At 37.2% G+C, this 24,137-nt stretch overlaps 1 long non-coding RNA gene across 1 annotated transcript in view; it reads left to right on the plus strand.

Moving 5' to 3' along the window:
• The first annotated feature begins 2,118 nt into the window (after positions 1-2,118).
• Positions 2,119-24,137, plus strand: part of LOC103876972 — a 202,718-nt gene continuing 180,699 nt past the window's right edge. The window contains exons 1-2 of the long non-coding RNA XR_002516659.2: positions 2,119-7,013; positions 22,819-22,995. This is a non-coding gene — a long non-coding RNA (uncharacterized LOC103876972). The remainder of the gene's footprint in view (positions 7,014-22,818; positions 22,996-24,137) is intronic.

A 24,137-nucleotide genomic window follows, 5' to 3' on the forward strand; every position in this document is an offset into this window, starting at 1 on the left:
GTTGCTCATAGTAGCCACTAATGATCATTTGAATTTCTGCAGTGTCAGTTGTAATATGTCCCTTTTCATCACTGATTTTATTTATTAGGGTCTTCTCTCTTTTTTTTTTAGTCTGGCTAGAGGTTTGTGAAGTTTGTTGGTCTTTTCAAAAAACAACTTTTTGTTTCCTTGATCTTTTGCGTTTTATTTTTTAATTTCAATTTCATTTATTTCTGCTCTTATTTTTATTTATTTTCTTATACTAGTTTTGGGTTTGGTTTTCTCTCACTTTTCTAGTTCTTTAAGATGCATCATTAGGTTATTTATTTGAAGTTTTTTCTCTTTTTTGATGTAGGCACTTATAACTATAAACTTCCCTCTTAGTGCTGCTTCCTCTGTGTCTCATAGGTTTTAGTATGCTGTGTTTCCATTTTCATTTGTTGCAATTAACTTTTCAGTTGCCTTCTTAATTTCTTCATTGACCCACTTGTCATTCAGGAATGTATTGTTTAATTTTCATGTGTTTCTATAGTTTTCAATATTCCTCTTGTTATTTATTTCTAATTTTATTCCAGTGTGGAAGAAAAGATGGTTGATATATTTTCAGGGTTTTTAAAAACGTTTTAAGACTTATTTTGTGACCTAACATATGGTCTGCCTTTGAGAATAATCCATGTGCTGAGGAAAAGAATGTGTATTCTGAAGCCATTGGATGAAATGTTTTATAAATATCTATTAGGTTCATTTGGTCTATAGTGTAGATTAAGTTCAGTGTTTCTTTGTTTTTCTGTCTGGAGTATCTATCCAATGCAGAAAGTATAGTGTTGGAGTCTCGAGCTATTATTGTATTGGTGCCTGTCTCTCACTTTAGCTTTAATAATATTTGCTTTAGGTATCTGGGTGTTCCGGCATTGGGTGCATATATATTTACAATTGTTATATTCTTTTGCTGAATTGCCTCTTTGTCATTATATAATGACCTTTTTTGTTTTTTCTTATGGTTTTTGTCTTGAAATTTACTTTGTCTGATATAAGCATAGCTCCTCCTGCTCTTTTTTCATTTTTATTAACATGGAATATCTTCCCGTCCTTTTATTTTTGGTCTGCATGCACCTTTATATGAAGTATGTTTCTTCTAGGCAACAGATGATTGGATCTTTCTTTTTTTTTTATTCATGCAGCCACTCTATGTCTTTTGATTAGGGAGTTTTTCCATTTATATTAAACATTATCATTAATAAGTAGGAACTTACTTCTGCCATTTTGTTATTTGCTTTCTGGTTGTTCTATGGTCTTCTTTCTCTCCTCATTTTCCTTTTAGTGAAGGTGATTTCTCTGGTGGTACAATTTAATTTCTTACTTTTTTGTGTATATATTCATTGTATGCTTTTCAGTTTGAGGTTATTTACTATAAGGCTTGAAAATAATATCTTGTGACCCATTATTTTAAGCTAATAACAAAAATGTTTGCATAAACAAGGAAAAGAAAATGAATACAAACTCTATACCTTATTTTCATTTTTCCACTTTTTAACTGTTTTTTGTTTCTATTCATATCTGATTGTACTATGTCTTGAAAAGTTGTAGTTTTTATTTTTGATTGATTCATTTAGTCTCTATATTTAGCATAGTAGTTTACACACCACAGTATATAGTGCCCTTTGGGATTTTTATTATTAAATGCCTTGAGGTAGGCAAAATCTGCTTGGGTTAAATCTGCTTGCTATTCTATAACTTTCTCGTACCTGGATATTGATATTTTTCTCTAGGTTTGGGAAGTTACTTGTTATTATCCTTTTCTACCCCTATCTCTTTCCTCTTTTAGGCCAATAATTCTTAGATTTGCCTTTTTGAGGCTATTTTCTAGATCCTGTAGGTATGCTTCATTGTTTTTTATTCTTTTTTTCTTTTGTTTCCTCTGACTGTGTATTTTCAAATGGCTTCAAGCCACTAATTCTCCTGTTGGATCAATTATTCTATTAAAAGACTCTGATATATTGTCTAGTATGTCAGTTGCATTTTTCAACTTCAAATTTTCTGCTTGATTCATTTTATTTTAATGTCTTTGTTAAATTTGTCTGATAGAATTCTGAATTCCTTCTGTGCTATCTTAAATTTCTTTGAATTACTTCAACACAGCTCTTTTGAATTCTCTGTCTGAAAGGTCACGTATCTCTTTTTCTCCAGAGTTGGTCCCTGGTGCCTTGTTTAGTTCATTTGGTGAGATCATGCTTTCCTGAGTGATCTTGATGCTTCTGGATGTTTGACTGTCTGTAAATTGGAGAGTTATTTCTTGTAGTTTTGCTTTCTGGGCTTGTTTGTACCCATCCTTCTTGGGAAGACTTTCCAGGTATTCAAAAGGATGTGAGTGTTGTGATCTAAGCTGTATCTGCATTAGAGGGCACCCTAAGCCCAGTAACTCTGTAGTTTTTGCATACTCATAGAGATACTGCTTTGATAGTCTTGGATAAGATCTGGAAGAATTATCTGGATGACCAGGCAGAGACCCCTGTTCTCTCACCTTACTTTCTCCCAAACAAACAGGGCCTCTCTCTCTCTTCTCTGAGCTGCCTGCAGCTGGGACTGGGGAAGGTGTGACACAAACACCCCTGTGGCCACCACCACTGGGACCATGCTGGGTCAGACCCAAAGCCAACCATGACACAGGGTCTTGCTCAAGGCCCACTGTAACCACTATTTGGCTACCACCTATGTTCACTCAAGGCCCCGAGCTGATCAGCAGGTGGCAAAGTGAGACAGTGTTGTGTCCTTCCCTTCAGGGCAATGAGTTCCTCCAGGCTCCAGGCAGGTCCAGATGTGCCATCTGGGATCCAGAGACTATAGTAAAAACCTTAGAAGTCTACCTGATAATCTGTTGTACTGTGACTGAGCTTGCATTCAAACCATAAGACTCTGTTCTTTCCATTCTTCCCTCCCACTTCCACAGGCAGAAGAGTCTCATTGCATGGCCATGATCCCAGCAAGTCCATAGGGAGTACTGTCAGGCTATTGCTGATGTTTCCTTAAGTTCGAAAGGCTCTTTAGTCAGCTTGTGGTGAACGCTGCCTGACCCGAGACTCATCCTTCAGGGCAGTAGGCTCTCCTCTGACCCAGGGTAGATGCAGAAATGCCACCAAGAGCAAAAGCCTGGAATTACCCAATAGCCCACTTGCTGTTCTACCCCTATGTGACCAAGCTAATACTGCAGGTGCAAGACAAAGTCTTCTTTACTTTGCCTTGTTATTTTCTTGAGGAGAATGAGTCTCTTTCCATAGTTACCACAGCTTGGAATGTGCTGAGTCTCACCTGAAGCCAGCAAGTCTCAGAGTCTCGCCCATGGCCCATGACATACTACCTAGGTATTACTGCTGGTTATTCAGGGCCCAAGGGCTCTTTGGTCAGCAGGTGATGTGTTCTGCCAGTACTGGGTCTTTATCCTCAAGGTAGCATGTTTCCTTCTGGCCCAGAGTGTGTCTAGAAATGTCATCCAGGAGCTAGGGCCTCACTATTCTGACTGATGCCCTATCATACTGTGGCTGAGCTGGTATCCAAGATGCAAAAGAAAGTCCATTTTACTCTTCCCTCTACTCTCCTCTCTTCAAATAGAAGGAGGGAACTCTTTTGGAGCCACAAGCTGTGCAACCTGGGGTTGGGGAAAAGATGGCATAAGCACTCCCTTAGCCACCCCAGCTGGTATCTCAATGGGATACATATCATGCAAGTCCACTGGCTCTGAGACCTGTTCAGCACTAGTACTAGGAGTACTAGTTAGTACTAGGTTAGTACTAGGTTAGTACCTAGGAGTCACAGTCCTTGTGGCCTAGACTGCCTTTCAAGTTTATTTAGAGCCCCAGAGCACTTTAGCCCATGGTGGCAAGGCTTGCTGGAATTCAAATTCCAGCTGCTGGGATGAGCAATTCCCTTTTGTCTAGAACTTGTTTAAATACTCCCTCCATAGATGGGTGTCAGCTTTCAGCTTGGTTTTGCTTTCTGCAGTTTCAGGGCAGCACTAAATTGAGTGCAAGTTCTCACAATTCTGTGCTCTCCCTCTCCCTAGCACAGAGATTTCTCTTTGATACACAGCCACTGCCAGAGAATTGGGGAGGGGTGGCATTGGCAATCTGAGGCTGCCTTTCCTAATCAGTTCAGTGCTTACTTCAGTAGTATGAAGTTAAAACCAAGTACTGTGAGTACTCACCTGATTGTGGGTTCTTAGGAAGGTGTTTTTTCGTGTAGATAGTTGTTAAATTAATGTCATTGTGGGAGGAATCTTTGGTGGAGCCTTGTATTCTGCCATCTTGTTCTGCCACCTCTCTTGTTTTGGAGTTGACTCAGACCAAACTGCTCAGATAGCAAAGTCATATGGCTAATAACAATTGTCTTTGTCTCTTATACAAGGGAAGATGGTATTAGTAACTCCAATTAACAGGGCATATGTTGTGTCTTGTCTTTCTGACAATGAGACTGCCTTTGCCCTGAGTTGCCCACACATTCTTTCTCAGTCCCTCTTGTAGACAATATCAGATTTTGGCTGAAATTAAGCAGTTGGTGGAGAGCAATAGCTATGGATTAACTAAGGGGTCCCTGTGGGGACTGAAGCTAAATACTTTTGTCTCATTAAGCTGCTGTTCTGAAGTGGACTCACCAAGAATGTTGATCTTCTCATGGATGCCTGTTCCAGCGACTGCAGTCTTTATGGCTACTAGTAATATTTGTGTATCCAGGTAGATAGGAATTGAGGTATTTATAGCCTCTTAGGGGAGAATTATGTACTTTTGTTTTTGGTACATAAAATACTGCTATGTATTTCTTTTGTATTTGATTTTAACCCTAAAAATCCGAGATTTTTAAATTAATAGCATTTACAGAACTTGAGAAAAGTGTATGGTCCTGGTTTGTATTATATTTCTATCAGATTTAAAATAATTAAAAAATTGCGTGTACCTGGAAACATGTTTTCTGTCCTGTCTGTGGACTTTTCTCCTTCCCATCCTCTCTACAAAAACCAGAGCTGACAGAACCCGTCTGTGCTCTTATGTAAAGGTGAAAGAAATAAGGCTGCTTCTCAGGGAATAAATGTTTCTTTGATTTCCTTTTCTTTTTCAATTGGTCACCATTAATTTTAAACTTTCCTGGCATTTTCTAGGCAATAAGAAGAGGGAAGGGAGGAGCCTTTGGAGGGGGATTCTGGCTCTTTCTGCAAAGTATTCACAACTGGTTGTCCATTTTGAAACAGATTCTGCCTGCATACAAAGAGATCACCACCATCTTTCACATTCAAAGACAATTGACAGTTGGTCCAGTTGCAGGAAATAAGGGTCACAGCAATTTCCATAAGGGGCAGAGTTAATGTGATTCTGGCCACTCTTAATGCTGCATGAAAATACCAAGTTTTGTGCGAAAAAATCAGCTTATTGTCTACACATATATCACCAGGAAAGGAGAGCCCACAATCTCTTTTTGGAGACCTAAAAATCTAGGGTGGCTAACTCACCTTTATTGGACAGTGACTTCAAGCTTCTCATTGTCATTCACCTAAAAGGTTTGTTGTGAAGCTCACAGCATTTCTCCTGAGCCAGTAGTTAAAATGGAGAGAGTGTTTGGAAGAAGAAAATTGTTTCTTAGGAAATTCCATGTTGTAAATAAATTATTTTTAAAAGGCTATTTAATTTATTTATTTTGGCAAAATGCAATTTTAGTTCCAGTGCTTGGAGATATTTGGGGATTCCTGCTTCATGGAAAAATAACAGGACCTAATGGAACTCTTTTGCTTGTTGGTTTGTTATTTTTCCTTAGATTCCTTTCTTTTTTTCATATACATGAGCCAGTATTTGCTGTGCATTCATCAAATGCTGATGAATAGTGTATTAATTAGGATTAGGTTCAGCTGCTAGTAACAGAAAAAAAAATGACAGTGGCTTAGGAAGAAAAATACATGCTTATCTTCTTTTGACATGAAATTCAGGATGAATTAAGTCCAGGGTTGTTATGGCTGCTCTGCTCCCTCATGATCTTTCATACTCACAACTCCACTACTCCTAGACTAGAATCCTCAGCCTCATATTATCCTGTGTCATTGATGATGCAGGCTACAAGATACAATAAGGGTGATAAAGAAGAGAACAGAGGACATCTTTTTTTTTTTTTCTTTGAGAGAGAGAGAGAAGGTTGACCACCCTACACTGCTAGGAGGCTGTGAAATATAATTTTAATTCTGTAGAGTCCTGATTGACGATTCTATTGCTATGGAAAAATGGGAGAAGATATATTGTAGCATTACTAGCCATCTCTTTTGCTATCCATTACCCTGATTGAGACATACAAACACAGCAGAGGAGATGTAGGGCAGTTCCACCTGTTATTTCTTCAAGGGGTAGTTTGGAAAACATGGTAGAACTGCCAAACATAATGGAATTAACTACATGAAGTGCAAAATAAGTCACCATTACATTAGCTCTATGAAACTGTTAAATTTCTAGATGTTCTCAAGTAGAAAATACTTAGCCAAAGAAAACTGTGAGCTGTTCGGCATAGTTCAACCAATGAGTTTTATTTTACCAGATTGGCATATTGCATACCTCACTTAAATGTGTTTGTTTATGTCAGGACTTGCTATGATTCTATAGCTTTGGACACAAATGTTATACTCTCCTTCAGTCGTTACCTGTTTTGTCTGTGGTGATTTGTGGTTTTATTTGTGGTACCTGCGATTATTTGAAAATTAATATCAACGATTTTTTTGTTTGTTTCTCCCTTGTAATTTCTTGGTGCCTATGTCTCTTTCTCTCAGCCTTTATCTACAGCTTGTGATCCAGTCTCTTCCATGACTAACTTACAATTTTTTTTTTTATTTGTTTTATTTTGGCTAAACTGGACAAAAGTCATCTGTGGTGTCCCTTGGTCAGGAGAAACAGCAACAGGATGATCAGGACCATGGACAGCGACACCGAAATTCCAGGCTCTAACCCCATACTCTTAACAAAAGCTTTGTTTCTGTGTTTGAATATCCTAACGCTGAGGCAGCAGAGATTCAGGTGAGAGAGTCTGGAAGGGGACAGCACTAGGGGAAAAAGTGAGGAGTGGCCTCCTATATAACTCCCTACCCACTTCCTTCTATGCTCCCTCACCCTCATCCCCACCTCACCAACCAGAGAAGTTTCTCTTCTGGTCTCCCCAACCTTTAGTTAATCTCCAACATCTACCTCTATGACCAAACTTTGGGAAGTATGATAAACCTCAGGTGGTTTCTCATAATTTACTCAGATGAAATTTCTTCAACATTTGGTCATCTTAATGGTTTTAGTTTGTTTTCAATTCAAGTGAATGAATGAAGCACAATTCAAATTATTTGATATATTGCCAGGATTAAGAGGAATTCCTGGAACCCTGAGTTATTAAATCTTGTTTGTTGTTGCTCACCTCAAGTACAACTTGTTCTAATGATTCTGATTCATTCCTTCCACTCCACACTCATTCTTTACATAGTGACACTATAGACCAAATCCTTATTTTGTAGATAGTTAAAGCCCAGAAAAATTATATAATAAGCTCAGCTACATGGAAGATTCATTCAGGTGCCTTGATCCTGAGCCCAGTTTTCCACTGGAAGATCTGAGCATGAATTTCTTGTTTTCTGACCCCAGACCCACCACCAATCTGATCTACTCTAACACATCACTTCGTTGAGACATGAACATTAATCAGGTACAAGATGGCTATAAAACATAGTTTATGGTCATCTTGAAAAATTATCTAGCTCAACTACCTCACAGATAGATTTTTCAACCACATCATAGCTTTTACATTATTATCTATTACCTCTCACTCTTCCATTTTGCACATCTTCCTTTGAAAATAGAACTTCAGAGTGTCACATGCTGTCTATTCTGAATGAGCAACCTATTCTGTCTGTTGGGACTTAGCAGCTGGATTCTGATGAACTATGAACCAGATGCATCCCTTGTCTGGAAGCTGTCATTCAGGTGCCTTGAGCATGAACCCAGTTTTCCAGAACCCCTTACCTGGGCTCTCTTATTAGATACATGCCTTGACTAATAGTGATTAGTACCAATGTGTGACTGCGTGTGCTCACGTCTACTCTAAAGCTGACCTAACAGAGACTTTTTGTAAATTTTCCAATTTGGAAAACTCCCAAATGGAAGACTGACAGGACTCTGGGGTATGCATGATTTAAAAAAATAACATCCAAGGAAATTTAAAACACAACATAGTCATTTTACTCTTAAAAAAAAAAAATCAGTGCAGTGTCCTGGCATGTGTGGTTGTTTTCCTAATTGATCCTTATTTTTGCTGTTTTTTTTTTTTTTTTTCTCTCTCTCACTGAGGGCCATATCTAACCACATCAACCCAGACTTCATAAGAATGCTGAGTTGTCATGCAAGAGTTTTACCTCACACTGGGGAGATATTAGTTGATAAGATCCACCTTGTTCAGATTTATTGCTTTAGCATATTTCATGCTAAAAATATTTTTTCTACCATCTGCTAAGATTAGCACTCTAGTGGTATAATAAATTTACTCACCCTGTTTCTGTGATATACTTTGGAACCAACTTTATACTTTATTCAGCCTAATTGAAAATAGGATAAGATAAATGATGCACTTTGAATTTCTCTCTCAGACATACCATTGTTCATTACTTCAACAGAAGATGAGCACATCTGATGGTAATTTTAGTGGTTCAGTAAAACAAAAGTTCCCATGACAAAAATACAGCATTAGCCATTGTCATCATCCAGTAGAGTCTTGTAAAAAATATTTAATATTGTTGTGCCCTCAAATGAAATATTGTTTTTCATTTAAATACAAAGCTGCTGGCCGTCTTTTCAAAACATGCTATGAAAAGAAATATATTTCAGTGGAAATATGGGACTTGGTATTCATTTACATCTGAGGCTCAAACTGAAGGCCAAATTTAGAATTTGATATATTCTTGGCTTATTGGGAAATTTGGATTTCCTTCTCTTATTCAGTCTTCTTAGGCTTGAGTTGTTTAGACCATATTGAAAGAGAAGAAAGAATATGTTAGGTGCTTTTTATGTTAGATTGTTATCGATCCATACCCTTGTGTAGTTTCCTCTAACTTTGATCCTGGGCTTAAACATGAAACTTGTGTTGGCCCAGAAGACCAGTAAATGTGATGCAAGCAGAGGCTTTAAAAATATTTGCAGATTGGGACTTGGAGCAACGTTGCCATGTAAAGAAGCACGGTCTGCTGGAAACAGGTGGCCCAGCTGACAGATAGCACCAAGTGCTAGACATGTGAATGAGGCCACCTTAGATTACCCAGTCCTTGTTGAGCCACCAGATAACTATAGCTGCATGAGTGACCCCTGGTAAACTGGTAGAATTCTGTAGCTAAGCTCAAGCTAAATAGTTGACCCACAAAATGATAAGTAAGTAAACTTGTTTTTATTGACTTATGACTTCAAGTTTTTTTAAAAAATTAAATTGTCATAAAATATACATCAAATTATCTTAAATATAATCCACAAATGTATGTGGTTGTTTGTTATGCAGTAATAAATAACTGATGGAATACATAAACCCGTTCTTTATGGCCAACAGATAATTTTGTGATTAGGATCGAGAATAATGGAGTCACTAAGGCCTAGATGAGGTTGTAGTTATGACTGGATGGAGGTTGCTAAGGAGACAGAAATGTACTGGAAGACCAGGAGAAGAAAAAAAAATGGGAACGAAATGTAAATGTATGGATTATTACTGTTTATAAGCATTATGTGCCTCAGTTTCTTCATCTGTAAAAAGAGGATGATAAGAGCAACTGTCTAATGAGGACTAATTAATCCACATAAATCACGAAAACAGATTTGGTGCTTGGCACAGAGAAATCATGCAATAAGATCAAGCTGTTGTCATCCTGGTTAAATAAACTATTAGCATGTTCTTGATCAAGTTGGAGAAAAGTCTCCTAGCAGCCAAGATATTAGTGGCCCATGAAGTCAAGACACAATGTACAAAAGTTATTAGACTTTGTGATTTTGGATTGGTTCACAGGTGATGAGCGTGTCATGACCCACCTGCAGAGAACTGCTTTCAGATTGGCCACTAGGCCCTCTCCAAAGTCCTCTATAGGAAGATTAGTTTTAAATCAAGTTAACAATGCACTAACATAAGGTTTTCAAAAGAAACAATTTACTCTTCAAATTACCAGTGTGAACTATCTCTATGCCTTCAGACACCAGAAAAGAAAAATAATAACACATATTGTAGCAGGAAAAAGAATCTCTATCTAGTCCTATTTCTGATGCTCAACCATTTCCTCAATGTAGAAATAACTATCAAAAACTATCAAAAAAATAGTATGTTATGCAAAATTATTGAAAATAAATAAAATATAGGTATTTAAACTTTCTCATCTTAACTATGACAGTCTGGTGACAAGGAGATGGCAGGAGTTTGTATTTGAAGATGGCTCTCTGAGCATAAGCATATTCAGCATCTCCCCTTCCTTCCTTCCTTCCTTCCTTCCTTCCTTCCTTCCTTCCTTCCTCTTTTTGTCTTTTTCATTCCTTCCTTCCTCTTCCTTTTTTCTTTCTTTCTTGTAGGTATTAATGACTAGGAGAGAAGAGGGGTATATATTTATTAGAATGTTATCATCTGCTATACTGTTTCTGACTTCATCAGTCATTAAAAAGTGAAAGCACCATCTTTAGCCTTTCTACAGCCTCCGCTTTATTATGTCTTCAGTTTGGGAAACCTTTGTAGGAGTCAGATAGAAGACCAAATGCTGCTTATTTGTAAAAGCAGCGCATCATGGTAATCAAGAGACTGGACTTAAGATCTAAAAAGGCTGGGCTCAAATCCACACACAATACTTTCTAGGACTCTGACACAGGGCAGGCTAATTAGTGTCTTTGAGGCTCAGTCCCTATCTGTTAAATAAGGTTAATAATTCCCACCTCAAAAGGTAGTTGAGATGATTAAGTGATCTTGTATATGCAACATGAGTGGCATATAAATAGTGCTCAAAAAACACTGAGGAGATTTATCATTTTCTTTAATAGAACATGCTGGGCTATGTCATGAAATTTTATTCAGCCACCCACTCTGTCCACCTACTGTGCATTACTTACGACAAACTGATGTAGCACAGCTGACCAGGGATAAGGTTAAAACCATGTGCTTGCATCAGCACAGACTTCACTCCCTGCTAACTTCAAACTTAGGCCCTAGATGCTATCACTCTGACATCTGGGTCTCACTGATCAACAGGCTGTATCTATGCTTTTGACCTTTAGCTGGGTTTTCAAATGAAAAGCAGCAGAAACAACATTTAGAATCATCACGATATCTTATAGTTTGAGAAGACACTAGAGATAATTAGCCCAATCATCTCTAGTTCTTTTTCAAACATGTATTATCCAGTAGGGTAGCCACTAATCACGTGTGGGTACTGAGCACTTGGAATATGACTAATCTGAATTGAAATGTACTGTAAGTGTAAAATATACACCAGATTTTGAAGTCTTGGTACGAAAAATAAATATAAAATATTAAATAATAATCTTTTATTAATTACATGTCAAAATAACATTTTGGATGTATTAGATTAAATAAGATATTAAAATTAATTTTGCTTTCAATTTTTTAATATGTCTACTAGAAAATTTAAAAGTACATATGGAATCATATTTTCAGCTCACATTGTGTTTTTATTGGGCAGCACTGTTTCAAACAAAACAAATTAGGCATGGAGATGTGAAGTGACTTGCCCAAGATAGCTCAGCTTTCATCAGCAGAACACAGATGTGATTCCAGATCCCTTTGCTCACAGAGTTTCTCTCAACATGCAACCTTCTCCTGCAAATTTTTTTTTTTTTTTTTTTTTTTTTGAGACTGTAGAGTTGGGTCTCTGAAAACTGAAGTTTCTTTGGAAAACACTGCCAGCACCTCCTCTGTGACCAGCTGTGCTTTTTTTATTTTTCTTTTTTTTTTTTTTACTGCACTGCCTTGGAAACTGTGCTGCTGTTATCCATTTCTTGCGTCAGTTACAGAAATTGGTATTGTATCTAAAACAATTGCTGTTATTAACAGGTTAAGCTGCTGGGATGTTAAAATAAAGGCTGCCCAGCTTTAGTGCATTTTGTTGTAATCATCTCCCAGATGCCTTGTCGGAAATCAATTCAAGTTCAAAACTGGCTGGAATTGGGAGGTCAAGGCTTTGGCAGACTAAATATTTTATCTTCTGCTCATGTCTGGAGCTTTTAAAGATGTGGACTGGGGGCTCTTTTCTCGTACCCCATCTGGACGAAGATGATTGGCTTTGCCATTTTGCCCAGGTTAGGACAAGGTTAAAATCAATTATAATCAATTATTAAGAGTCTTCTGTGGCTGCATTGCTTAAAAGGGGATTTTAAAAGTTTCTCAGTTCTGAAACATGCATATCTTAGTTGCTACTAGAGATGTTGTTATTCTAGAATGTCAAATATAGATGTTATCAGCATCAAGAATAAATACGAAGAATTTCTGCTTCCTATTTCCTTGATACCTATGTTTCAGGATAATGAGAAAAGCCTAGAAAGGCTGAGATAATCATCATTCCTGCACCAAGTTGAAAAATTTTGTTACCTTCTTATATGTGTTAAACTATTATAGCTATTTATTATTTGGTTACATTGTCAAATGATTTCTTAGGAATTTATTGAGATGCTCTCTGCGGTTCTTATGTGCTCATTTGATGTGTAAATGCACATGTAACTGCTCAATCTAAGGTAGGTTCAAAGAATCATAGATTTGTAATTGCATAGTAATTTTGAGACAAGCCAGATCCAGCCCTACATTTTATGATAAGGAAACTGAGGCTTGGAGAATTTAAATGACTTCCCCTAATTCTTACAGCTATCCAAAGGGAGAATTGTATCTCTTAGTTCCTATAAGCATGTGTGGTCACTAAACATTCAAATGAATATTTTCATTTTATACAATATTTTCATATGCTTATAATTTTCTTCACAATGATTTGAGGAAAAAAGTATTCATACAAAATGAATACCATTCTGAACCTTAGACCAAGACATGAACTCAATAAACAGAATATAATTTTAAAGTGTTCTCAAAAGGTCACTTAGCTTTATCCTTCATCTCATTTCCCATGAATGGAAATCCCTTGTACTTTCAGGTTTCATACATACCCAGTAGCTGAGGGTTCAAAATGCTGCCAGAAAAAAGCATTCCATTTTATTTGCAGTCTTTTTAGAAAGAAAACGCCAGTGAATATACCAGAATTTCTCTGTAGACATGTTCAATACCAGTTATTGAATGGTGAGTGTGAACTATGTTCTTTGCTGGTATAGGAGGAGCCTGTCATTAACAAACACTGACATATTTTCATAGCAAGTTCCTCATTCTTGTAATATATTGAAAAATAACAAAACAATAACTTGCTATTTCTAATTTGAGGGAAAAAACCTCATGGATTTATGGGGGGGAGCATACAATAGAATTTTAACACTTGCTCGTCTCTCCATCAGCAAAATGAAGTCCCTTGTATTGCTTGCTCGCTTTCCTCCAACTCACGTTGGCAATAGAACTGAAGTATAATACATGTAAAGCATTTTATGAAACTAAAATTAAAGGGTCACAGGTAGGGTCATAGGAATCATAATCGTGTAGAAATCAATGCAACACTACTTAGTGGTGGTGAGAACACAGCTTGGGCCCAGACAGACCTGGTTTTGTGTCTGGTTCCATCATCACTGGCTGTTTGGCCATAGACTGGTTACTTACCTTCTTTAGCTTCAAATTCCTCTTGTAAAAAATGGGGGTTTCAATTATGCTTACCTCATGGAGTTGTTTGAAGATGAAATGAGAAACTACCTGAAAAGGACTTATAAAGCTTGTACAGTCAGCTTTCAATATATCTAAACTATAATGATGACCAATTATCACCACTTATAATGGTAGCCTCAACAGCAGCAGCCACAGTGGTAATATGTATATTCCTATTTCTAACATCGTATTATTTTCTTTGGGATCCATATGTACACATGCAGGATAGAATTGCTTCAATGTCTGTTCAGATCAAAAGTTCTGGGTGAATTTTTCACCTTGGTTTATTTCATAGCAAAACAATTCATATGACTGAACCCTTCAAACCTTTATCTTTGTTGAAAGAACACACTATTCATTTGGATTATTGGTTCGATTCTAAGAAGAGTTTACTCACTGCATGTGCGCAGAAAATCCAATTCTGATATTCCAAGTGCTAATTAATTGGTAGAAATTTTTACTCTTTCTTTCTGCATTCAATCTAAGTTTGTAGCGCATTGTATTAGAACAAGCTTTTAAAACCTTTGAAGCCTGGTGGGCAGCATGATGCCATGTTTAAAGGATATGTCAGGGTTATGGAGTAAGACAGACTAGGGAGTTTTGCCACTTATGGGCTGATCCTTAGCAACATCCGTTCACATAACTGAGCCTCTGGTTCTTCATCTATAAAGCAGAGAGAATAATACTTACTTCCTAATATCATTTTATGTGTCAAAATTAATACAATGCAAGTAAAACTCTTAGCACAATGCCTGAGACATGACATGTTCTTAAGTGGTGACTACTACTTAAATTTTTATGTTCTATGTTTTTATATGTCATAAACTGTCGTATCTATTTCAGGGTAGTGAATAAACATTCAGATTATATCCATTCATTCATAGTGTCAGTCCACCAATATTGATTGATTGATAACTTATCTGTAGCAGATACTGTGCTAGACCTGGAGGAAAATGGTGAGCAATAGAAACATTCTTAGAAAAGAAATAGAAGAGCTCTGAGGGAGTGTGGCAAGAGAGAAAAAGTAAACGAGTAATTTCAGTAAATTAATTAGAGCATCATTGCTTATTAATTCCCATTGGGCTAGGTAGCTGCCTCGGCTTGTCTCACTGCAGCTAACAGCTCAGAAGATCAGGCTCTGGCATCTGTGGATTTCATGTACACATACTTTGCTTCCAAGTTATGCAGACCTTTGCCCTTTGTTTACACAGCTCCTTCATCCAAACATCTCAAGCACTTAAAATTGGCCCAGAAACCTAGTGTGTAACTTCCTAACTTAGAAGGGAAACTAAAAATGGACTCTACCTTTTAGAGTGTTGACACAGTGGCAGGTAAAGAAGCTCGAGAAAACTACCCTGTGTTTTCAAAGGTACCCTGTGATGTCCTGTCCTCTATTTTCCCTTGCCTGGGTATAGTTTCTTCTTAATTGGTTTTGCATCTGATAAGATGAACATTGAACATTTGCAGTATGTTTGTCGTCTGTTGCCAATTACAAGCTACTGATCTTCAGCAGGGCCTGCCATCTTTGCATTCAGCACAGCCTTCCCCCATTCTATTTGGATCTACTGGCTTAGTACCAGACATGGAAGCGTAAAGAGTAAAGGAGAATAAATAATCCTGTTTAGTTTTCTTGGAGCAAAAATGTTTCGGAGGAATGAGCACCCCAGAGGTCCCCTATTTCCTTTACCTTTGTGAAAGGAACACCCTATGCTTTAAATAATGACTCATGTGGTATGCACCATATCCAAAGAGTAAACGCAGAGATGAAAGCTTCTATTTATTCTGTACAGTGAAAATAGAAATCTGGAAACAGCATCTGCTTCTCATTTAAATGTATTTTTTTCTAATTATTTAGATGTATAGAGGCATCAAGCCAGGTTTCAATCAACAAGAAAGGTCTTGTGCTATCTAAACAAAATCTTATGCCTGAAGTCACTGGTCATAACACTTAAAATGGCTTAAAGGCCTCAACAGGGCTTTTTATGCAAAGTAGTTGTATAGCATGGGTCATGAACAAATATGTTATTTTTGCTTAAAATTAAATCTGAATGTATGGAGAAATATTGCTAGAAATACATTTCCTGATCCCTAAAAATAGCAAGTAATTAACCTTGGCTCAGAGTCACCTTACCTTTTGAAGAATAAATCCTGGAATCATGACTTTTGTGTCTTGTTTTTAGTGGAGAAGAAAAAAAGGCTAGAGCTATGGATGATTTGATTATATGGATTAGTTATTAGGAACATTTAAAAGAATGCAGTTTTTCAAATATTAAAACTTATATAATTATGGCTTCCCCAATTCCACGACTCATAAAAGAGGAGACTCAAATAAAGAAACTCTGGTTTTCAGAAACTCTGAAGCTATTCACAATTACCCATAGGTGAATAAATATACCATAAAATTTAGGAGAAAAGGAAATCAGACATTTTGAGGAAAAGGATCCTGAGAACCAACAAGCCTTTTCAACATCTGGATGTGGGAGCCAGCCAGTGTGGTAGATCTGCAACTTCCAGAGAGGTCTGCTCTGCACAGATGATCCCACAGTCACGATGAAGATAGAAGCAAAGGAGTGTCTGAATGAGGACAAGAGATGGCTGGCCCAAATTGGTTCAGAAATGCTGTTTGCAAGGCAATGTTAGAAAATGCAGCTACCCTTTCATTTTGGGTTAACCCCTTCTGTTTACCCCTTCCCTCCATGAATACAAGGCTTTTAATATCTTTTTACTTTTTTTTTCTATTCTTAGGTACACTTAGAACTGTTTCGATGAACAGTTCTAAGCTCAGATTAACTTAAGAGAAGTTGATCTCCTGTCTCCTAATTATTCTCCATGCCAAATTCTGCCTGATTAGAACTAGAGGCTGAAAGGATGTTGATTTGGGGGAAAAATTGTATTTTCTGTTATTTTTCAGATAATTTTTAGTCTGCTCTGTAGATGTAAATTGAAAAGGTTTTCTTTTTTTTTTTTTTTTTTTTTTTTTTCCTTTTTAAAACTTTCTCTCTCTTTCTCTATCTCCGGCTTGCCTACTGTACCTATTTTAGTCTCATTTTACTAGCTCTCCAACCTACTGCACTCATGACCTTCTCTGATATATGATAATTGAATTTAGGACAAGAGTTTACATTTTTATATATTTTTTTATGATTTATAACCTGCCTAATTTCAAAAAGGATTTGAGGCAGCAAGAGTAAATGGCACTGGGAGTTACATGGATATTTTTACTCTGCATTTGGCCCATTTTCTTTTAGGCTGCATACATTTCCATAACTCTGAACAAGGATCATGTTTGGATGACCTTTTGTCCAGGGTAGAATTCACAGAATTGCAGAAGGTAGAAAATGAATACCTCAGTATTTACAAAATCACCAGAGGCACATCTGAATGAATTAAATCTTTCTACTATTCCAGTTTTGGTAATGGTACTAATTATATTGTTTTGTACGTAAGAAATGTTTCCTCTTCTGGAGGAGGAGGAGGTGGCGAAGATTTAAAGTACCTCTTGGATTGCTGTGTGACTTTGGGAAAATCACTGATTACTCTGAGCTCTCCATTCCACGTCTGTTAAATGGGGGTAATAAGCCAACAGCATGTTTATTATGAGGTCATTTTGAGGATCGAATGAGATAATGTACCTGTTAAGGCTTAGAAAGCAATAAGTCACTATGTATTATGCAGTCAGTGTGAGCAAATGCTTTATTTACTTCAATCTCAGCCTCATACAGTGAGAGAGACCAGGCCCTAGCTCTCCGGGATGCTCTAGGAAAAGTGCTTCGTTGTGTTTGGGCTTTATTTATTGAATGCATTTGAATGAGTGATCATTCTAAGAGCAGAAAGTCATTCAATTTGATTTCGCAATAGGGTGATGGGTGAGGCTGGAAACTACATTCTCAAATGCATTATCCAGAACACAGGAAACAAAACCACTTTTTAAAAGTGACTCACCTTTAATATCTCATAGCAGCTTTGAAATACTTCATTCATTCATTTTTATGGCAAATTCTTAATTGAGAATGTCATTAACCACTTTGCAGAGAGAGAGGCAATCATGACCTGAAAAATTAAGTGGAGTAATTTACAAATAGGCTTTTGTTTGGCTAGGTTTTAGCTTATTCAGGACTTGCCTTTAGATTATTTTAGCAACACATGCTCCCCTTTCCCCACCCCATTGGCAGTATATATTTTGGGCGCCTGATACATACTGAAAATGAAAAATTAGTTTTTCGTATGTTGCTTTTTCCTGGTCCACATTGGAGAGTCCTTCTGACCCTTTTATTCTCAAAATCAAACACTATCATTTTCCTTCTTCAGAACATTTTATCTTCTCACCTTACCGTCTGTCCAAATTTCTTCCCACATGGGCCAGATGAGTATGTTATGAATGAATGAACACTGGGCCCACTTCCAGCTTTTCTCCGTAAAACCAACTTTGACTGAAGTCCACAGTGAGTTTCCTCTCTTAATTTCTTTACAATTCATAGTCTCAATAGTTTAGCACTTTAAAAAATATATTCCCTTTCCCTTCTTTTGAAAATATTTAGTCTCTTCTCCTCCCTGCCCTGACTGTATTAGAAGCTATCTGCAGAGGGCTGACTTCTAAGTCAGATAAACTAGAATGAAAGTACTGCCATTTACTAATTGTGGCATCTGAGGCACCTGGGGATGATAATAATAATAATTACTTTATAGGGTTGTTGAAGGGGGTAAAAGAGGAAGGTTATATGAAGCATAAAACTATTATATGAGCTCATTAAATTCTTGTTCTGAGATTAATTTGCTGTTTCTTTTCTAGGCAAAGCTTTCTTTTTAGGGAGTGGAGGGAGAGGAAGACCTCTCCTTTTTTAAAACCAAGGACACATGTCCCCAGTTTTTGTCCCCCAAACTTATGTCCCCTGAAACTATTGAAGATTTTGTGAATTTTCATTTAATTTCATTCTTGAAGTTTAGTCAATTGTTTATTGCTTTCAGATCATTTTTCTTAACAGACATTAATTGAACTATTATGTGTCAAGTATTGTACTTGACACAGTAAAGAAAATTTCTATTAACTTCTAAAATCCCTGTCTGCAGATCTGTGAAATAATTTTTTATGCCATGGCTTCATACAGTATTCTTCCTTTCCCCATTCCCCATATGCCATCTTAAAAATTAAACTTGGGGAAGGGAAGAAAATATCTATGGAGAGAATCCAGTGGATTACAGCATTCAAAGTTATTTCAACAGCCTGAACACCTAGGATACTGTTTGTGCACGGTATGAGCCATACCCAACTCATGTCATCCTATAGCTATTATGCTTACATTAACATATTGTTGTATACAAGTAACTATGCCTTACATCACATCATTTGAGCCCCTTTGTCTTTATTTTATTATTAATAGATGTAGATCCACGACTTTAACTCATAGTCGCCATAGTTTACCCCATTTGAAGTTTGCACATACAATCCATTTAGTCATAAAACACGTTGATCTAAAAGCAATATTTAGGTAGTCTAACAGTATTAACAGTCTACCACCAAAAATTCCTGACAAATTTGTTTTTGTAAAGGTCAGAGCATTCATAGTTTCTAGCTAGGATAAAGCAGCTTACTTAGATTTACAAGACAAAATCAAAGCTAAAACGAGTTTGCCTTGATCATACCAAAAACTCAGTAATTGTTTGTCTCTTCCCACTTGTAGTAACAGATAGCAAACGGATTATTATTGACATTGGTAGTTTCATGAAATTTTCAAATTGGGAGATACCAGCTAGTCACTTGTTCCCCAAATTGTGGTTTATGAGCCTGCAGCATTGGCATAACGTAGGAGCTTGTTTGGAATGAAGAATCTCAGGCCCGCCCTAGACCAACTGAATCAAAATCTGTAGCTTCACAAAATACCCAGGTGATTTTTACACTCCTTAAATATTTTGAAGCGCTATTCCAATCCACCTTCAACTCTGTCCTCCTTTAAGATATGAGAAAGTTCAAACTCAGAGTTAGTATAGAGCTAAGATTAGAACCTCAGCCCCCTGACTCCAAGGTTACTGCTCTCTTCTGTGCTCAGAGCAACCTCAATAGCTTCTGAGTACAGCGTGGAAGTGAGTGGCTCTTGCCCACCACTTGACGTTTGGTGGTCTAGTAAAGTAGACTGCAAGATTAGAGAATCACCTTCTCTTTAACCCCCATTCCTTTTCTGTGAGAAGCTATTTGGCTTATCACCCCCTATTGCCTAAAGCCTCCCAAAGAAGAGTGAAGCCTTAATGAGGCTAGAACCCTCTTATTGTCTTGAATTTTAGATGTTTGTCAGCATCTATGATAGGAATTTTACCATCTGACATTGTTTCCCTAACTCACAGCTCATGGTTGTGTAGTGCATCTCCATTCATACGAGGAGGAGAGAAAAAGCTGAGCCAAACCCTGTTAACCAAACAGTCCCCTGAAGGGCTATAATATTGCTCTGTGGTAATATCATCCCTGTGCATTTTATCTTGTACATGAAATCTGGACTAATTATCATTTTCTCATACAGTACATTTTAGACCATTGTGTTTTTGTGTCCCTGCCTAGTTCATTAAGCAGGGTTTTACAGCTCCTCCAGTAACAGGATTGCTATTGACACTTTCATTAGACCCATAATTCAAATGCTTGTCTGCCTTCCAAATGGAAGCCTCTGAGTCCAGAACCACAATCTGGCCACCGACCATATGTTGGCTTTTAGAACTGTCATAAACTCATCATCACATTCAAGTTCTTGAAGGGTCAAAATCTGCTTTCTTGGTGAACTGTCTTTATCCAACAAATAGTCAACGTGTTCTCCAAGAATAGTCAGCCAATTTTTCTCTGTTTCTCTCTGAAAACTCTTCCAGACAGTTCTTGGTGTGGTATGACTCTAGTACAAATAATCAGTGTCCACATTTAAATATCAATTCCCTTATTTATTCATTCATTCAATTATTTTTATAATTTAAGACCAATATGCCAAATATTATGGCAGTTGCTGTAGTGATTTAAAGATGAATAAGATGGTGTCTGCCTTGGAGTTTCTTATAGTCAGAAGATATGTATGTAAATCACTATGTGAAAAATTTTACCACTAAGTTGCCAGCAGTTGGAATGGCGATGATTGTAGATTTCTTTGCTCTTGAACTAATGGCTATTATAAACACTGTTTCTTTACCAGTGGTTCAAATGGAAATAGACTCGACTAGACTAAGTAGAACCGTGTGTGTGTATGAAATATATCACAGAATATAACCTTAGGAGCAAATGAAGCCAATTCCCCAATAATACATCTGATGGGCATTAGAGAGAAGGTGGGATCACATCAGAGACAGCAGTTGCTTTAGTGATCATGAAAAATAGTTTTTCATTATCAGTAGGATTTTGATTTCCTCTCTAAAAAGGTTCAAGAAGAAGTTCAATGAAAACATTTGATTTAGTTTACAATAAACTTTTTAGAGGTGCCTCCTAGACATCAAAAATTTTTGCTTTTGGCTGGGCGCAGTGGCTCATGCCTGTAATCCCAGCACTTTGGGAAGATGAGGTGTGTGGATCAATTGAGGTTAGGAGTTTGAGACCTGCCTGCCCAACATGGCAAAATCCCATCTCTACTAAAAATACAAAACCTAGTAGGGGGTGGTGGCACATGTCTGTAATCCCAGCTACGGGGAGGCTGAGGCAGGAGAACTGCTTGAACCCAGGAGGCAGAGGTTGTAGTGAGCCAAGATTGTGGCACTGCACTCCAGCCTGGGCAATAGAGCAAGACTCTGTCTCAAAATAAATAAATAAATAAATAAATAAATAAATAAATAAATAATTCTACTTTTAATTTTTGCAGAAGTAAATATCTTGAGCACGATGTCTGAGCAGATTACGTAACATCAGTGTGCAAGAGAAGATTTTATCCTTTACAGAAGACTTTTAGCAATTTAATTAACAGAAAATTGTACACCATATTTTTTAATGTACATTTGGATATGTTTGGTTTAAATGACTACTGACTGATTGGGTACTGTGCTTTTGCTTTCTGTCCAATTAGATTAGAGAGAAAAAAAAATTGTTTTGGGGTTCTTTCATCTTCCTTACATCTATGCCTAAAAAAAAAAAAAAGAAAGAAAGAAAGAAAAGAAAAAAAGAAAGGAAAAAATGGAAAAGACAAAAGTATAGGCTGGTGCCATTTATTCAAGTCTTTTCATAGGTGTTGACTTTACCTGAGCATACACATTGTATTACCTACCTCATTAGCTTTCTTCTAACGAAACCCAGAGCCACTTTCCTGAAATGGAAAGGTCCTTTTCTAGAGTGGACTCAGACTGTTAAGCAGAGGAAGTGTGTGAGGCTGGACTCCACTGCTGATTGGAGTGATGTGGCTTCATTTTGCAGTAATATTGCTCTGCTATTGAAAAATGACGTCAGTATTCTTCCAAGTGCATTTCATTCTACCACGTGTACCTTCATAAACATGTCCAATCGTGTGATGGAGGTCAACAACAGTGTAGGGTTTAGAAATTGTTGCTTAGAAATCACACTCACTTAAATACCTGAATCTGTCCATCAGCCGTGCCATAGCTTATTCCAAGCCTGTGCAGAAGAGTGATTTGCAGTCTCCTTGCTTTTCATTTCAAGTAGCATCACTCACTTTAAGCCAGATATTCAGGCCTCTTCAGAAACCTCCAGGGTGAAGGACAAGTAAGAAGAAGCTGATCAAATCTTTCACAACTGTGGCCAGCTACATCTACTCCTGCATTAAACTCAGTACATCTTTCTTTGGTGTTTTATTTCAAAATCACATATTCTTCCTTTTACGTGACAAATAATAGAGATTTTGCCACACAGTTTCAGGATCCAGATGGCTCTTTTGTGGTTCTATACATTTAATTGATCACTATCCAGGTTGAAGTCTGAGCCAGAATGTCTGGGATGGAAGAAGAGGACATAATGTTTATTTTTGCCAGTGCTTCTTTGAGTTATCTTCTCTCATCGTCTATAAACTCAGGTTGCATAACTACATTCTGTTTTTTTTTTTTTTTTTTCTTTTTCACTTACAGGGACTTACCAATTTGGGCTTCGTCCAGGAGCTGAAAACTGATTACAAATATGAAACAGATTTCACTACAGGACTTGAACTCTACATTAAAAAACAATGAGCTTCCCAAAATAATTGAAAAAGATCTTCACCCAAGAGTAGCTGCAATGTGAATGGCAGGATATGAAGCAAGTAAAAGGTAAATTTTGTATGAAAATATCTTTTCTTTATGGCCAGATATATAGAAAATGTTCATATGGCCTTAAAGTAGCAGTCTTTCTCAGGTAAAGGTCAGAGGATGGAGGATATTTTATATAATCAACAAAAAAAGCTGAATGATCCAGGCTATCCTGGGCCTATCTGTCTAGCTATCAATTATAGAAATATTGCAGAATGCTAGATTCTTTCTACAAACGCTATTTTGGAGGACTGGGCTTGCTTAGTAAAAGAAACATCCTCCACAAAAAGCATCCATGAGAACATTTGATAATTTATTGTGCTTCAGAAATTCTGGTGCACCATCTTGAAAACCTACCTCCTGATTACAAAGGATCAAATAAGGAGCAAAAGGCAATAAAGCTTTTAAATCCTTTTTATCTTGATGTTTGAAGACAAAATATAAAGAAAGTGGATTGGGCTTCCCAGAATATAAAAAGATCATCTGGATTAGGTACATGCCATCTTAGCCTTTTTCAGTATGAAAAGACGGAAAAATGAATATGTGCATGTGTGTGTGTTTATACATACACATACACACATACAATGTGTGTGCATATATATATATATTTACACATGCAGTTAATACCTCAGTCTCAGTTGTTTCTCTCCTCTGGCCTATTAAATCATTTCTGGCTTCATCTTTTCTGTCCTGCCTGGAAGGGCCTATGAGTTGCCAGATTCATTCTGGGACTTGTATGAAACAGAATCTGAAGAACTGGGAAAGAATAGAAGGAACAAAAGCCATGGTGACCTACTCTCATGAGGAAAGCAGTGAGTTTGGAATGTAGCAATGAAAGGCATTCAATCCTCCAGAATAAAAAGGCAGAATGGGGGTGGGGTGACTGATACCTGAGGTGTAAGTGTGGAGAGACTCCAGTGAGTGAGGATGTGGTATGAGAATTCTAGGAGATGATGGGAATGATTTGGGGAGAGATGATGGAGTTTGAACAGTGAGCATGTGAGCTCACAGAGTGAGCTATTCAGAAAAGCAGGGTATTAGAAAATGAGAGATGATGGGAGGTATTAATAGTAATTGCCATGGACTGTATTTTTGGCTTTCCTTTATTTCTTCAATGAATGAGTAAAGGATAGAATCCCCCAATTTTCAATGAAATGTCACTT

Source organism: Papio anubis, chromosome 14 (assembly GCF_008728515.1).
Source record: "Papio anubis isolate 15944 chromosome 14, Panubis1.0, whole genome shotgun sequence".
Taxonomy (NCBI): domain Eukaryota; kingdom Metazoa; phylum Chordata; class Mammalia; order Primates; family Cercopithecidae; genus Papio; species Papio anubis.